This window comes from Protopterus annectens, chromosome 3.part0 (assembly GCF_019279795.1).
Source record: "Protopterus annectens isolate FY-2018-M chromosome 3.part0, PAN1.0, whole genome shotgun sequence".
NCBI classification, from domain to species: Eukaryota; Metazoa; Chordata; order Ceratodontiformes; family Protopteridae; genus Protopterus; species Protopterus annectens.
The window spans coordinates 1,191,657,421-1,191,673,144 of record NC_056731.1 but is presented as its reverse complement, the minus strand read 5'-3'; the positions used below and the strand labels follow the sequence as shown (position 1 = coordinate 1,191,673,144).

Below are 15,724 nucleotides of genomic sequence, written 5' to 3'. Positions count from 1 at the left end.
GGCTTTTCCTCCTACAAAAAAGATGAAGATGCTTGTTATGTTTGAATTTATTTAGGTTTAGCCACCTGGTTTTTGATTGCTATGAATCAATAGGCTTGCATTTGGTGAATCTGGAGTCAACTTCCTGTAGCAGATCTATTACTAACACCTGCATGCCAAAGTACTTCATTGCACTGTTTAGTTAAGAAAGACAATGGAGATGAAAGCAAAATTGTACTTAAGGGTTTAAATGCAAAATATTGTATATAACAACGCACAAACAGTAACAGCATAATAGAATAACCTCTAGATGGTAAATATTTAAAGAAAATTTTCAGCAAAATTTAAAGTTTATAAAAAGAATGAGAAAATCAGCAAACAGAATGCACATAATAAAATTCAAAAATAAACATTTACTCTGAGCAAATATCACCAAATCTGTATGAGCAATTAAACTGTTATCTAAATAATAAGTTCCTAAAAATCCAATCAAACCTAATTAAGAAAATGTGGACAGTTTCTACTGCTATGGAAAGCTTGCAGAATGAGAAGAACAACTTGTATTTAGCCCAGGTAATTTCAAAGAAAAACTAAGAATGAAAGAAGTAACTTCCCCCTTGCACTAAATATTGATCAAACCAGTTACTGAGTATAACTTCCCCTTTGGTATGTATCTCACTAAACCTATCAAACAATTAGAAAGACCCCAGAGGATCATAACCAAAATATCACAGGCCTAAAGTTCTTGAGTAACCAACTGACCCTTGAAGCTGCATCTCTTTATTCAGTGTCTTACAGACTTCTGAAGGGAGATTTTTGTCTCACTTACTGCATTGAGATCCAACTGTCCTGGACATCCCATTTCTCCGTAAGCTCAATATCTCCACCAGTATTAGAATCGGGGACCTGTCTCTTCATCATTCCCACTAAATCATTCCACATTGTTCAGAATGTGTTTCTTGAGTGTGATATTGGAAAAGATGTCCATTTACCCAATGTACAAAGTGACAGGTTCAAACAAACCCATAAATCCAATGAGAAGCCCAGGCTAAAAAAAAAAAAACTGCTGCCTATACATTTCAGTGTAATAAAATCTTGATTGGTTTATCACATACTGCCAATTAAGAACATTGAAAACTTACAGCAAAACTCATTAGTCCAGCATGTGGAAATCTAATCCAGCTAAGCTACTTAAAAACAGCCCCTAAAATGCCACAAAATAAAAATAGCACAATATGCACTGATGCTTACAAAAAACATTGATGTGCCCACACTATAAGAATCTTTCACATGTATTATACTTATATAATCACACATAAAGCAATGCTGCAAATAACTATTTTTTTAAAGTCTTTAAAACATGAAACTGCCACAAAAATGGCTCTTGTTCATGCTATTATTAAAAACGTTGTTTATATATATATATATATATATATATATATATATACATATATATATATATATATATATATATATATATACATACATACATACACACACACACACACACACACACACACACACACACACACACACACACACACACACACACACACACAGCCAACCATGTCCCTAGACTCATGTCCCTAGACTCACTCCACATTCCTAAGCACCCTGGAATCTATCAAGGTCCAACCCAATACTCTCATACTAGGAGACTTGCAACTTCCCCTCCATCAACAGGGAGAACTACTCAGCACCACTACACTGGCCCAATGCTTCCCGGAATTAATCAATTCCAATACCCTGGACCAGCTCATTCTGACCCCCACTAGAGGAAGCAACATCCTTGACGTGGTTATTACTAACATGGGCAACCGTTGCTCCACACCACTAGGCAATTTTTCCCTGGTCAGATATGACCATAAACTAAACTAATCAACATGGAAATCCAAATCTCACCCATACCCCCTGCAAAGGTAACCACCTTGAAAAACTTCTCCAAAGCTGACTTTGGGCTCCTAAAAAACAGAGGTGGCTAACTTCACAGCACCCATGCCAATGGAAAATAGCTCAATGACTGCCAAACCATACACCAATGCAATATACGAACATGTTCCAAATGCATGGAACTAGCCATATCCCAACAGAACCAAGACACTCTCCTCCAAACAAAGGAAGCCAATCTGGTGGTCCCCTGCTAGTAATAAAAACTCTACTACAGAAGGAAGAAACTGTTGCAGAAAAAGGTGAAATCCCAAGACTGGAAAAACTCCCTTATTATCCTCAACAAAAAGTTGAGATCCCTCATCAAATCCTCTAAAGCCAGCTATGAAGGCAGAATTGTGGCAGACACTAAAAACAATCACACAGACTTCTACAGTTATATCACGAACCTCCACAGCAATACCCAGATTTGCGTTGATTTACTGCACAATGGTACCTCCTATACTGAGCCAACAGATATTTCCAACATGCTGGCCGACAGATTCAGTACCAACTTTGCCCCCCCCCCCCCCAAAGGACCAATCGCAATACCAGAAGAATGCCGGGCACCCAGTATTACTGCAGCACAGGTTAAAGCTGCATTGTCCAAGGCCAAGAATACAGCTTCCATGGGACCTGATAATATCCCTGGCTGTGTTCTACATGAACTACAGAGTGAAGTGGCGCCACATCTGTGCGCCCTGTTTAGTCACAGCCTCACCTCAGGCTTTGTCCCTACCGAATGGCGCATTGCTACAGTCGTCCCTCTCCGTAAAGGAGGAGGAACTACAGACCCTGGCTGCCTGCTCCACCTGGTTGACTCCTTTGAGTCAGTCACCAGGGCTGTGGATGAAGGTAAGGCAGTGCATACAGCCTACCTCGATCTGGCCAAGGCCTGATACCATTCCTCACTCAGGAATTACTGATAAACTCAACAAACTAGGCATCAACCCCTGTATCACTAGGTGGATTGCAAATTGGCTCACACATAGAACACACAGTGTGTAAGTAGTAGACTCCCAAGTCAGACTGTCCACCAGTCACGAGTGGAGTCCCACAGGGATCGGCCCTGGGTCCTTTCCTGTTCGGCATCTACTTCGCAGAAGTCCAGGCCAACACAAAGAGACTCTGTCTGACCAAGTTTGCAGATTACTGCAAGCTGGGAGCCATTATTAACTCCCCAAGTGAAGCAGACATCCTACAGAAAGGCCTCACTGAGACCAATGACTGGTGTCAAAACCATAGGTTCATAGGTTGGTACTAGGCTATCAGCCCTAGGGCCTATACAAGCCTAGCCATAACAATTCCCTGGATATTTCTTCCCATAATATTTACTTCCCTAGACCCCTGTCTAGCAGGGTGACTGACGTGATCCCCGAGGTGAATGGCCTTAAGCTTAATGCCAAAAAATGTGTGGTCATCCCCTTTGTTAAAAGCTCAGTTCCCACTAATTACCACATCACTGGGAGCCCACTGAACACAAGGCGTTATAAGAGATCTGGAGACGCAGGTTGACAGTAACCTTTCCTTCAACCAAAACATTGCCACTGTGGTCAGAAAGTCCTTCTGTGTGGCACATCTCATTAACAAGGGTTTTGCATCCAGGAAGAAAGAGATCATAGTCTATCTCTACTCTTCCCTCATTAGACCAGTCATTGAGTATAATGCCCCATTTGGCATGTACCTCACTAGACACCTGCAACAGCTGGAGGCCACTGAAGTACCTCACGAAGATGATCCTAGGCATTAAACTCATGTTCTACACAGACAGACTCAAAAGACTCCAGCTACTCTCAGTCTCATATCGCCTACTTAGAGGCGATTATTACTTGACTTACAAAGCCATGTCTGACTCAGCTCTGTTAGAAATGCTACATCTAAAGAAATCCCAATCCCTCCGCACCACACACTCCAGAGACCTCAACCTCATTACCACAATCAACAGAATATGCTGGAGGGGCAGGTTCCTCACACAGAGACTGCCCATGCTCTGGAATAGACTTCCCATACATGTCAAGAAGAGCACCTTGCTGTGCCTCTTCAAGAGAAATCTTGATGAGTGGATGGGTAATAGAAAGTTCACCCTGGGGATCACTCCAGTGGCTGTACTTGATAGAGACACTGGGAACTAACGTCGGGCGACATGATGCCAGGGCACTTCTATGGGCTAGGCTTGTAAAGGCTCCAGAGCCATTAGCCTACTACACACCTACGAATCTATGTAAATATGCACACATATGCAAACACACAAAGATATAAATATATACTTATTTACACACACACAAATGTATATTTATTTATATATGGGGGCACACACAAATATATATTTATTTACACACACATTTATGTACACATACATATACATATATATATATATATATATATATATATATATATATATATACACACACACACACACACACACACACACACACACACACACACACACACACACACACACACACACACACACACACACTTGCCCTATATGCCTTTCCACCATTTCCCTGATTACAAATTTCATTTAGAAAGTGACTTTTAAAGTCAGAGTCCCAATAGCTCTGTTTATGCCCAACAAAAATTGTTTCCTCCATTATGGCATCTTCTGGCGAGATCTCTATATCTGAAGACATCGAGAAATCCAGACATCCAGAAATCCTTCTGTGTCATTTGTTCTTTTCCAGACAATACGTTACTTTCACCTGATCATTTGTTTCATTTTGGTAATGGCAAGGGATACTTTTTAAACTACCGGGATTGTCCATATTATTTCCACTGCCCAGGGAAGCACTTCTAGAAAAACCTACAGAGATACTTGGTTTAATTTCACAGTTTGGATTCTGCTAGGGATATAGAGCTATTAATGCCAAAAAAAAACCTGGAAAAATGAGCTTGAAGAAAACGCAATCAGTTGAAGTAGCACTAAAAGAAAAAGTAATCAAAGAACAAACAAACTGGGACCAAAGTTTAAGCTAAGCACTTTCCTTCAAATTTAATCGTGAACTTCAGAGCTAAAAACAAAATGGAGGCCATCCCTTAAATACATCACTGGTCACATGACATGATTTAAACAGCCAAAGTAGTTTGAGTGATATCAACCAAATAAAATGTTTAAGAACTGTATAGGTTGATAAAAGTAATGAATCCACATTTAATAAAAACAGCAAATAAATAAAATATTTATAAATCTAAAGACTATTACCTGAATTTAAGCAAATACTGATGTTCTCATTTAAACCTGCTAATTTGTCAGCCTGTAAAACTATCTGACAGTTTAATTCCCTCACCACTCAGAGGCAATTAATATCTCCACAAGAAGGACTGAATGTAACATAATTGCTAGATTACGAATTTTCATTTTAAAAGAGTTATTAGACATTGGACAGGCTAGAGAGTAAAACAAATGGTGTTTCATTTATGTATAACAGACAGTTAAGCAGAAAGAAAAATAACCTTGCTGGCCTAGCATGGAAGACTGTTTATTAAAGAGAAAAAGATAACCATAAAGTGTGCAGACAGTTCTTTTCTCAAGGAAAAGATCAGCTACAGAATGTTCCTTAATGAAGCACAGACAAAGCCTGAGACCAAGGTTAAAAAAAGTAAATAAAGGAATAGAATATGCTGTGTTCAGGATAGCAAGGCAGTTAAGGTTAGTAAGTTTGTTTGACCTGTTAAGTTACTTCAGAGAAGATGACAAACACTCGAGCCTGAACACAGAAAACAGGTCATCTAGACACTATGTTAGTTTATGTTGTTCATGACAATCAGAATGATATTCAGCAGTTTGAATTATCAGTACTGTTAATGAAGACAGTATTCAGATATTGTAAACATTTAATAAAACCTTATTAAATGAACTACAGTGTTTGGGGAATTCATTCTGAATGCACAAGACTTGGTCCATAAGGGAGAGACCATCACCTATTCAGCACCACCCTTTCAGTAAAGGAATCGCTCATTTTCAGACCTGGGTACACTACGTGTGTTCTACAGAAATCTACAAAATAGCAGTGTTTCGTTCAACTTCCATGTGTTCCACACTATAAAATAACACTGTTTTCATTAAAGTGCAGCACACCGTGTTGCGTTCAAACTTCAACAAAAACAGCTGCAGTAAGTAATTTTTTCCAAGTACACTTTTATGGCAATCACTTCAAAGTTTCATTAACAGTTTTAAAGTGACAGCAACTGTTTCATAACAGACTTTAGCAGCATACCAGTGTTTTTTTTCCCATAAATAAAGCTGTAAACTCTATACAGAATAAGCTACAAATTATGGCATGACAGTTTCTCATTAAAACAGCATTAAACTGCACAGCACCAGTATTTACTTCAGAAAAGCCTCACACAACTTCAGCAGACCACTATTATCAAAGCAGTGTTCCTTCAAAACATAAAAAAAATATCTCCACAGACTTTCATGTTTCTAGAGCAATGTCAAAGTCAAATAGCAACTAAAAGGTTAATAAGCTACAGACAATGGCTCACATTTCTTCCAAGCCACAAAGTTATGTTAAGACTTTATATGCACCTTTTAGTTAACAGTTCAACAAAGTTTGTTACTTAATTAACGTTTTTTTGCATGCAAAGATGTCAAGTAATACTGCTACAGTAAAAATGTAGATTTTTGGTTTAAGTTTAAAAATGTTCTCTTAAAGGTTGTTAGTTCAAAAATTTTAAATATGTCTAAAACACAAAAGGTTTAATAACTCAGAAGTCAGTATGGTCCCCAGTTTAAATGTACATGCTTCAGCACATGCAATTCAACATAATAATTTCAGTTGTAGTAAAGTATCATGTACAAATGTTTAGAATATAATCTGTATATACAGAAGTATGTTGCAGTATTACAAATGTAAATACAGTCTAAATACATAACACACAATAAATGTCTCAAGTTCACATTGCACTAAACAGAGATAAATAAATTCAAAGAGCAAATTTTGTAACTAAAAAACAGACTTCAGTGTCAAGTAAAAGAATACATTCTATAGCCATCTGTAAATATCAGATGAGTGAGACAGTGGGTGGAGTTTTACTCAGTATGTTAAAATCTAAGGGTCACGAGACAAAGGTAAAAAAGTTCAACAGTTAAAACTGATTGTATATAGGGGCAAAAATACACAGGTCTTACATCTTACATTATTATTTTGATTTTCATTTAAAATAAGTTCAGAAACTTGATACAACTACCAAGTTAAATGCAATCGTTACAGCCAAGACCTGAGAAAAAGCTGTCCATTTAGTGGTAAGACAAACAGATTTTGGCAAGCATCAGATGCCAGTAATAAAATGTTTCCTGTAAATACTGATATTGCAGGAGCAAAACAGACTTCACCAGTCCCATCAGTTACATTTTTTATGTATGTAAAAAACAGTATCCTAAATACTGGACATAAAAACAAAAGTATGTACTTAGGTCCAGTTATTTCCAATAAAGCTAAACAGGTTGCCGATTTAAATATTGTTAGCTTTTCAAATACAAAGCAGCCCATTATGGTTAATGACTGGGAAAATTACGCAAGTAATGTACAAAGTTCAAGCCCAAAGAATAATTAGCTCAGGTTAATGTTGTCAGTGGCATACCAGATTTTCAAAATATGTATACAGATTATTGTGAAGATATGTGAAGGCTGCCAGAAAAGCTAGAAATAATTTTGTAGATAATTCTGTCATTTGTAAATATTAATATAAGCCACAAGCTTTTTCTCATAAATGGAAGAAAATGGTGTTAAACGCTGAACGTCAAAAATGTAACAGTGCACTCTGCTGGAAGAAAGCTGATAAGGGAAGCCTTGAATGACCGTTTGATCTCAAATCTGGAGCCGTGGTGTCTGAATCAGAAGATTCTATTGTTTTGAGACCAAAGTTAATTGCTAGATTTTACATATATTATGTCTTTAATTACTGTGGTTTCCTGACCAGGTGCAAGATCAAAGCTATGTTAAACTCCAAGTTTCTGTTAGCTTGGGAAATCAGAAAATGGTTAAAAATGATGTAATCTAAGAGTCAGCAGGATGTATTGTCAATTTAAAGGCCTTTTTTCAGAGACAGGGAGCATTTTGGATTTTATCTAAAGCTGACAACTCACCAGTACTCTGCGTTGCTCTATATGTAAGTTTATTTAGAATTGTGATTGCTCCTAGATGTTATTGTTGTTGTCTTTTGGCTTTTCCCGATTAGGGGTCGCCACAGCAGAACTCCGGTCCACTAATGATTGGCAGTAGATTTTCACGAACGCCGAGGTGACAGCTCGGTGTTCAACCGTAAGTTTAGTCTAGCTGTTTTTCTGTATCGATGTTAGAACTATTTTGCTGCATTATTTTAAGCATTTTCCTGTGATCTCTGAACTCTTGACTAGCACTGTGTAGTAAGAAGTATTACCTTGTGTTTTTATTATTTATTATTAAATATTTTTAAACCTTTCATCTGTGGTTTTGTGTAGAGATAATTTAAGTTCTAGAGTACATTGCATGTATGTAGTGATACTGTACAAAACCACTCCAATAGTCCTGATGCTCAGTCGCACTTACTATATGGATAGTAATATTGCACAGTAATAATTGGACACCCTTTAGTAAGGGCCTTATTAGTAGATAATATTAGTGGTTGGTGGCAGTGATTTTTACCTTATAGCCTGGCAGAGAAGGGGGCATAGCTGGAGAACCTGTGTTCAGCCTTCCTCAGGAGTGTCTGTGTTTGTATATAACTCATATCTCAAAGTGTGTGTGTCAGCTACTTGGGCAGGGACACGAAGCACTGGTTGGACAGAGAGGGTGCTGGAGGTTTTAGCTTGACTACTAGGCTGAGATCTGGACACTATAGCTGGGCCAGTGGGGAGTCTTACTGGGGACCTGGTGAGCAAGAGAGAAACCAGCCCCGGACTGAATGTGATCTCTGTGTGCTCTTAAGGGAAATTGTACTTTACTGTGGGTGTATTTGTTGTCCTTCCTAATGTGAACCCCCCCTCACTGGTGTTAGTGGTGAGGACTGAGGCTCCTTGATTGCTGGCCAGTACACGGGCGTCACAGTTATGACAGTTCAGCACCAAATCATCTGGTGTATTTGACTTTATTCCAGGTTAAAGAGGACAGCAGACCATACATTTCATTACTCATTACATTTTGCACGCTATCAGGGTTTAAAAGGTCAAAGGCAATTGCAGTCAGTAGCAAGGCCTTGGAGTTTGGATTTTAAAGCCAATCAGCCTGGAAAGAGAATAACAGCAGCATTTTTGTTACATTCCCAGTGTGACAGTACCATTTTAAGAAATTACATTAAGGCAAACTGAAGTGTTGTCTTAAAATTTAATGTAAAAAATCAGTTTGTCTACAGACTTGCAAGAGCTTGTTAGCAGCAAAAGTTTATTTCATGCAGAAAAAAATGTATGTTTATTTGCATGGAGGAAAATGTAAATAAAGTCAGCACAGAGCACAGCAAGCAATGCTGCCAGTCTATAGTTGTTAAAGCTGCATTTCACGCAAAAAATGTAAATAAAGTCAGGGCAATAAGCAATGATATCAATTTAAAAATGCAAATGTTATTTTAAGGACATGATACTAAATACAATCACAGGAAATGAAAAGAAGAGGTTTAAAAGGCCTAAACATAAAGAGTACACTTCAACATTAAAGCAGGCCTTCCTTTACTTCATCAGTGACTGGAACAATGCAGGGAAAATGTTGGTGTGTTTCAGTTATTGCTTCAATGTTTGTTTAAAGTTAAAGCAATCATGTATGTATTTATGTTTCAGGTTCATGAGAATTGTATAGCAGTAGTAGTTTTCAGTCTGTGTCCAGATAAACTTCATTTTTTTGTGTTCAGTAACACCATCAAAATGTTCTCGTTTCAGACAACATGTACCAGTTTCAGTTATGCTTTTGTCTGTGTTTAGTTAACATTGACAAAAGATATTCTTTTGGTTTTGTTAGTTTCCAGAATATACACAGCTATTTTTAAATGTTCAGTAGATGCTACTGTAAATATCAGTCAAGTTTGAAAATATGACATTTATATTCAGTTATGTGTTCAGTATAGTACATTTCAGTCAAATCTTACTTCACATTATTCAGTTATTAGTTAAGGGTAAAGTAATAGAATTATTTTACAGGCTTATTTAAATAATGGGTAACAATAGTTATTCAATGCACTCAAGGCATAACAGGGCAGGCTTAATTTGTTAAGTAGTTTACAGATTACAGTGCATGTTTACAGACTGCAGTGCACTTTACATTGGTCAGAAGGACACTAACAGACAATGCAAAGATATACACTTATACAGAAATTATAGGTTTTAGTAAACTATTATAGCACATAAATATTTATAAAAGTCAGAAGAAGTAAGCAGCATTAAATAAAATGTATAGACATAAGGTAACATAAAATATGGTAATTGTGCTTCAAGACAACTTATAAAGTTACATTTTTAGTGCAGATTTCCATTAGTCTTCAGAAAATAGCCATCATGCCTGATAGTGATAGGCTATACAATATGTGGCAAAAAAAAGCTGCCAAGGAGGGGATTTCCACTATATCTAATGCAGTAAAAGAAAATTAAGGTAAAAGGTATATGTGAGCCAAGTAGGCTCAATGGTTGAGGCAAATCTGGCAAAAATCCAAAACATGCAGAAAAATGCTGATAAAAGGGCACAATGCAAAGTTGCCAGTCCAGTCCCATGAGCAAGGCTGTAAGCAAGTAAGGTAGTTAGCAGCTAATAAAGTACAACAATCAGCTAGTAAGTTATGTGGGTTTTCAGGAATTTTGGCCTATCAAAGTATAAGTTTTAAAAAACCCTCGGTTGCAGAGAGTGCAGTTTCAGTTCCTATCTCTAGCTATATTATATATATATATATATATATATATATATATATATAAAAAGAGAGAGAGAGATGTGATCTATATATATATCTAGATATATACATACATATATGATGTATATCTATATCTAAATATATATATTTAGATACAGATATCGATCTATATACATCTATATCTCAATATCTATCTACATCTCTATATCTTTATCTCGATATCTATCTCTCTCTCTATATATATATATATATATATATATATATATATATATATATATATATATATATATATATATGTGTGTGCGTGTGTGACGCCTGTGCCCTGGCCCAGCAATCAAGGAGCCTCAATCCTCACCACTATCACCAGAGAGGGCGTCTCATATGTGAGGAAAGGATAACAAATACACACAGTAAAAGGCAATTTCCCTTAAGAGCACATAAAGATCACAGATAGTCCGGGGCTGGTTTCTCCCTTGCTCCCCAAGTGCCCAATAAGACTCCCCACTGGTACAGCTATAGGGTCCAGATCTCAGCCTAGTGGGCAAGCTAAAATCTCCAGAACCCTCTCTGCCCAACCAGTGCTTTGTGTCCCTGCCCAAGTAGCTGACACACACACTTTGAGATAAGAGTTTACACAACCACACAGACACTTCTGGGGAAGGCTGGCACAAGTTCTTCAGCAGTGCTCCTTTTACCCAGACTATATGGTAGTTCCAGCTGCCACCACCCACTAATAATTATCAGCTACTCAAAGGCCCTTAAAAGGGTGTCCAATTATTACTGTGCAATAGTATTATCCAATTGGTAGATGTGACTAAACAGTCAAAGCTTATTTGGAGTGACCTGGACAGTAAACTCTATAAATATGCAATGTACTCTAGAGCTTAAACTATCTCTACACAAAACAGCCACAATTACAAGGTTTTAAAATATTTAATAATAAATAATTAAAACCACAAGACAATACTTTCTACTACACAGTGCTAGTCAAAATAGTTCAGAGATCACACAAAAATACTTAAAATAAATCAGTTGTACAGTTCTGACATCACAGAAAAACACAGTCTAATATTTCTAGCTATCTACAGGAAAACACACTTCTAGAATAACTTACTTACATAGAGCAACAGGCAGTGTTGTGAGTTGGATAGTCAGTCAAGAATACTTAAAAATCTCTGGTTCTCACCGTTTAAATTGTCACACTTTCCTGGTGTTCCCAGGCTGACAGAAACTGCATTTACATTCTTGTCCTCCCCGCGGTCGAGTGGCGTTCGAAAGACATGTGTGAATGGGCATGCCTTCGTTGAAGGTTGGGCGTTGAGCTGGCACCTCGGCATCATAAAAATCTACTGCCAATCATTAGTGGACCGGAGTTCCGCTGTGGTGACCCCTAACTGGGAAAAGCCGAAAGAAAAAGAACACTTAGAGCAATAAAGGACATTCTACATGTAAATTCTGGTCATTAACTTTAGCCTTAAAACAGGCAGGAAGTCTTCATCTAGTCAGACTGGAGCCGACTTATAAACATCAAAGGCACTCATGAAATAATTTTAATTTCAAAGGACCAACAAGAAAACAGCAGAGGGCAATGTTGCCACATTGTTTTAAGTTCAACATTTCACAGTATTTACAAATGATAGAATTATGTACCACATTCTATTTGACTAGGCTGGCAGCCTTTACAAAATATATATATATATATATATATATATATATATATATATATACACACACACACACACATACACACACACACAAACTTTTATATATATATATATATATATATATATATATATATATATACACACATATACATACACACATATACACACACCCACACATATAAATGTATATGTCAAACAATAAACAAAAAAAGCAGGAATATGGCTATTAAAGGTAAGTGCTGCTCTAAAAATAGCCAACAACAAATGCAAAGTAGCAAAGCTACCATGGTGTAAAGCATAAAAGGTAATACTTAAGTTAAAAGTCCATCATAATAAAAGTAAAAAGATGAGCACTTTCAGATATATTGATCAAATTCACTGACTGTTAGTCAGAATTTCTTTAAAAGAATTCATCACCAAGCATAGACAGTGACTCAGTCTATGCCTTCTCATAGAGAACTTCAGAGGAAGACATACATTGCAAGCTGACAACCCCCCCCCCCCAAATGAAGACTTAATAGATGTATTTTTTGCTGGTTTTATAGATTTGTGTGTGTGAGAGAGTATATATATATATATATATATATATATATATATATATATATATATATATATACACACAAATAATGAAACACCAGTAACCCAAGAAACAATACAAAACAACTTCCTGAAGGATGAGGAAACTGAATGAAAGCGCTCCCCCAACTACTGTTTTTGTTGTGTACATTTGGCTTTCATAATTTGGTACTTTATAATATTGATTTCTTATGGCGTGGATATTTTTGGTTGGGTAGTGGTGACCATATTAAACATACTTCAATCTACACGTGTGGCTTCATTGCTGTTATATCTGACTGTTGGCTGCCAATGTCATGCAAGTATTGTGTGAATGTAAATTTTATATAATTTTGGCCAATGCCATGCAAGTATTCTGTGTGCAACAGTGATTTTATATACTAATTCCAATGGAACTGTGAGTGTAAATTTTATATTTACACATCAGTCAGTCATACCACATATAGCATGACAAACCTGCAAATGTGGCATATGGAATTGTCATTTTTAATTTTATATAATGTAATGCGGCCTATGGATCTGTGAATTTATATTATAATAAAAATTATAGTCATTCATTACAAATGCGGTGTACCACATATAGACTAAATATTCATTACGACTCCAGGCACATCGGATGAATATTCAATATTTCCGAATGACGCAAAATGCAACAGGTGGGGTTTGGTCAGTGCTTGCTACTGGGCATCTGGCAAGCCAGTACACTACAATATCACCATTAACTATTAGGGTTACCATCTGTCTCACTTTGCGAAGTAAAGTCCCTCTTTGGGCAGTTGTGTCCTGTAACAAAATTGAAAAAATTGCAAATGCCCTGAGATTTAAGGACAACATTATTTCCTTTAAGTAATAATTGCATAAAACAATTATTCTATATCTGAAACATCTAAATGTTATAAGAAACAGAATAAGCAACTAAACACTACAAAAATAAGCTTTTATTTAGGCAAAAAAGTGTGGTTCTGTCCTTGGTACTGCCTGTAGTTATGTTTCGCCCTGCAAAATCTGATGTTTGTACAAAAATGTCCCACTTTGGGCATTTGACCTGGAATGGTAAATCGGCGTTCTCCTGATGTCCGCCTTTTCTTCTAGGTTATATGGGTTTCGAGTTAGTTGTATGTAGGTTTACTGAAGTAGACCCCCCCCCCCCATACATACACACACATATAAGCAAACCAAAACCTTGCTGGTTTTGTATTAGATTAGAACATTACCCCACCAGATGCGCAGTAGCAAGGACCGCCCAAAACCCCGCCCACTACTCAGAGCATTACGCTTAAACTGCTTTGAATAAACATCGGAATTTGTAAACTGAATATACAAAGCATTGCAATTATTTCAATAAAACCCTTATTTCCTGGTACCAGGATTGTGACATGACAGCAGTCCAATTTTCAGTGATCAAAAGCTTTGATATATTATATTACCTATTCAAGCAAAAACAGAAAATGCTGCATTTATAAAAAGCAGTACAGTATTACACTTAAAATTACAATTCTTTAAAGGGTGAGGGGGTGCTAACGCATAATATGCTGCATTTATACAAACTATTACCTGGACTTAAAATTACAGTTCTGTAAAGGCGCGGGGTGCTACCTTTCTGGGAGGTCTTTCTTATTGCATTTATTTAATGTATTTATTGTCCCACTGCCTCAGATTACTTACTTGTTGCTTTATCTCCATAAATATGTTTACAGAAAGGTGGGGGTGCAGGGGGGGGGGGCGTAGCTCCCTGCTAACGCAATTACTGCGCAAAATTATAGTAAACAAAGACGGGGAGGTTGCAGGGGTTATGGTTCGGGTTTTGGCGTTTCTTGAAGTAATTCACTGTTGCAGTTAATTGAAAATAGTGTTTATTTTTTTCATCCTCCGCAGAAACCTTGGTGGGGGTAATGCTTCAATATCAAGCCTTGTTTCATACCAACTGTATATTAGGAATTACATTTGCAAAGTGTGCCACTGTAAATTACTTCAGGTTCCTCGTGTGTGCAACAATGAATATTCACCATATAATTGGATAATCTGCAAGGTTTGTCACTTAGCCGTGTTTTCCACAGAACGTCGCACAGGCTTGCCCTGTCAATCATGTAGGCCGTGCACATTCCTGCACGAGAATCGCGGTGGGGTAATGTTCTAATAATACAAAGCCACTAAAAAACTTAAACAATGTACATCGAGCACTGTAATAAATCAGTTATGTAACCCTCAACTTTAATAAGTATTTAACGTTGATGCTTTCGTTTAAGTCAGGGAACATATCTGCTGTAAGGCTTACAGTGTAAGCAATACTTATACTTGCCACACAAGGTGCCTGACTCCAAGCAAATTGTTAATTAACTTGTTACGGTTTACATGTTCACGTACAAAAAAATCGAACTTCTTGTAACTTAAACATTCAAGGATATGACTTGCGAAAGTATTACTAATATCGTGCTCCTTTATCCCGTGGCTTATTTACTAGGAAATGGAAGCTTGTAAAGGTGGCAACATTGTCTGAATAAACAAAACGGACTACAGGAGGGTTAGGGAAATACATAACTGGAATGACCTAAAAGAGAATTAGAAAGAGCAAGACTTTATTTTTGTGTAATGTTTAGTTATTTTCGACCGGCATTAGTGTATAGTAGACCACCCTTAATCACCCCGCAGCAGAAACAGCTGGCTCGTTTTTCTAGAGCTCCTTACACCAATGACTTTTGATAACTCGTGCGCGCGACCAGTCAGACTTAAGTCTAGCATGTCACGTTGTCATTGAGACCCCGCCCAAT

The 15,724-nt window shown here is 37.2% G+C and overlaps 1 protein-coding gene across 4 annotated transcripts in view; it reads right to left on the bottom strand.

Annotated features, from left to right (window-relative positions):
- SRD5A1 (steroid 5 alpha-reductase 1) overlaps nucleotides 1-15,724 on the bottom strand; it is a 294,710-nt gene that overhangs the window by 277,876 nt on the left and 1,110 nt on the right. The gene's annotated exons all lie outside the window — the stretch shown is intronic.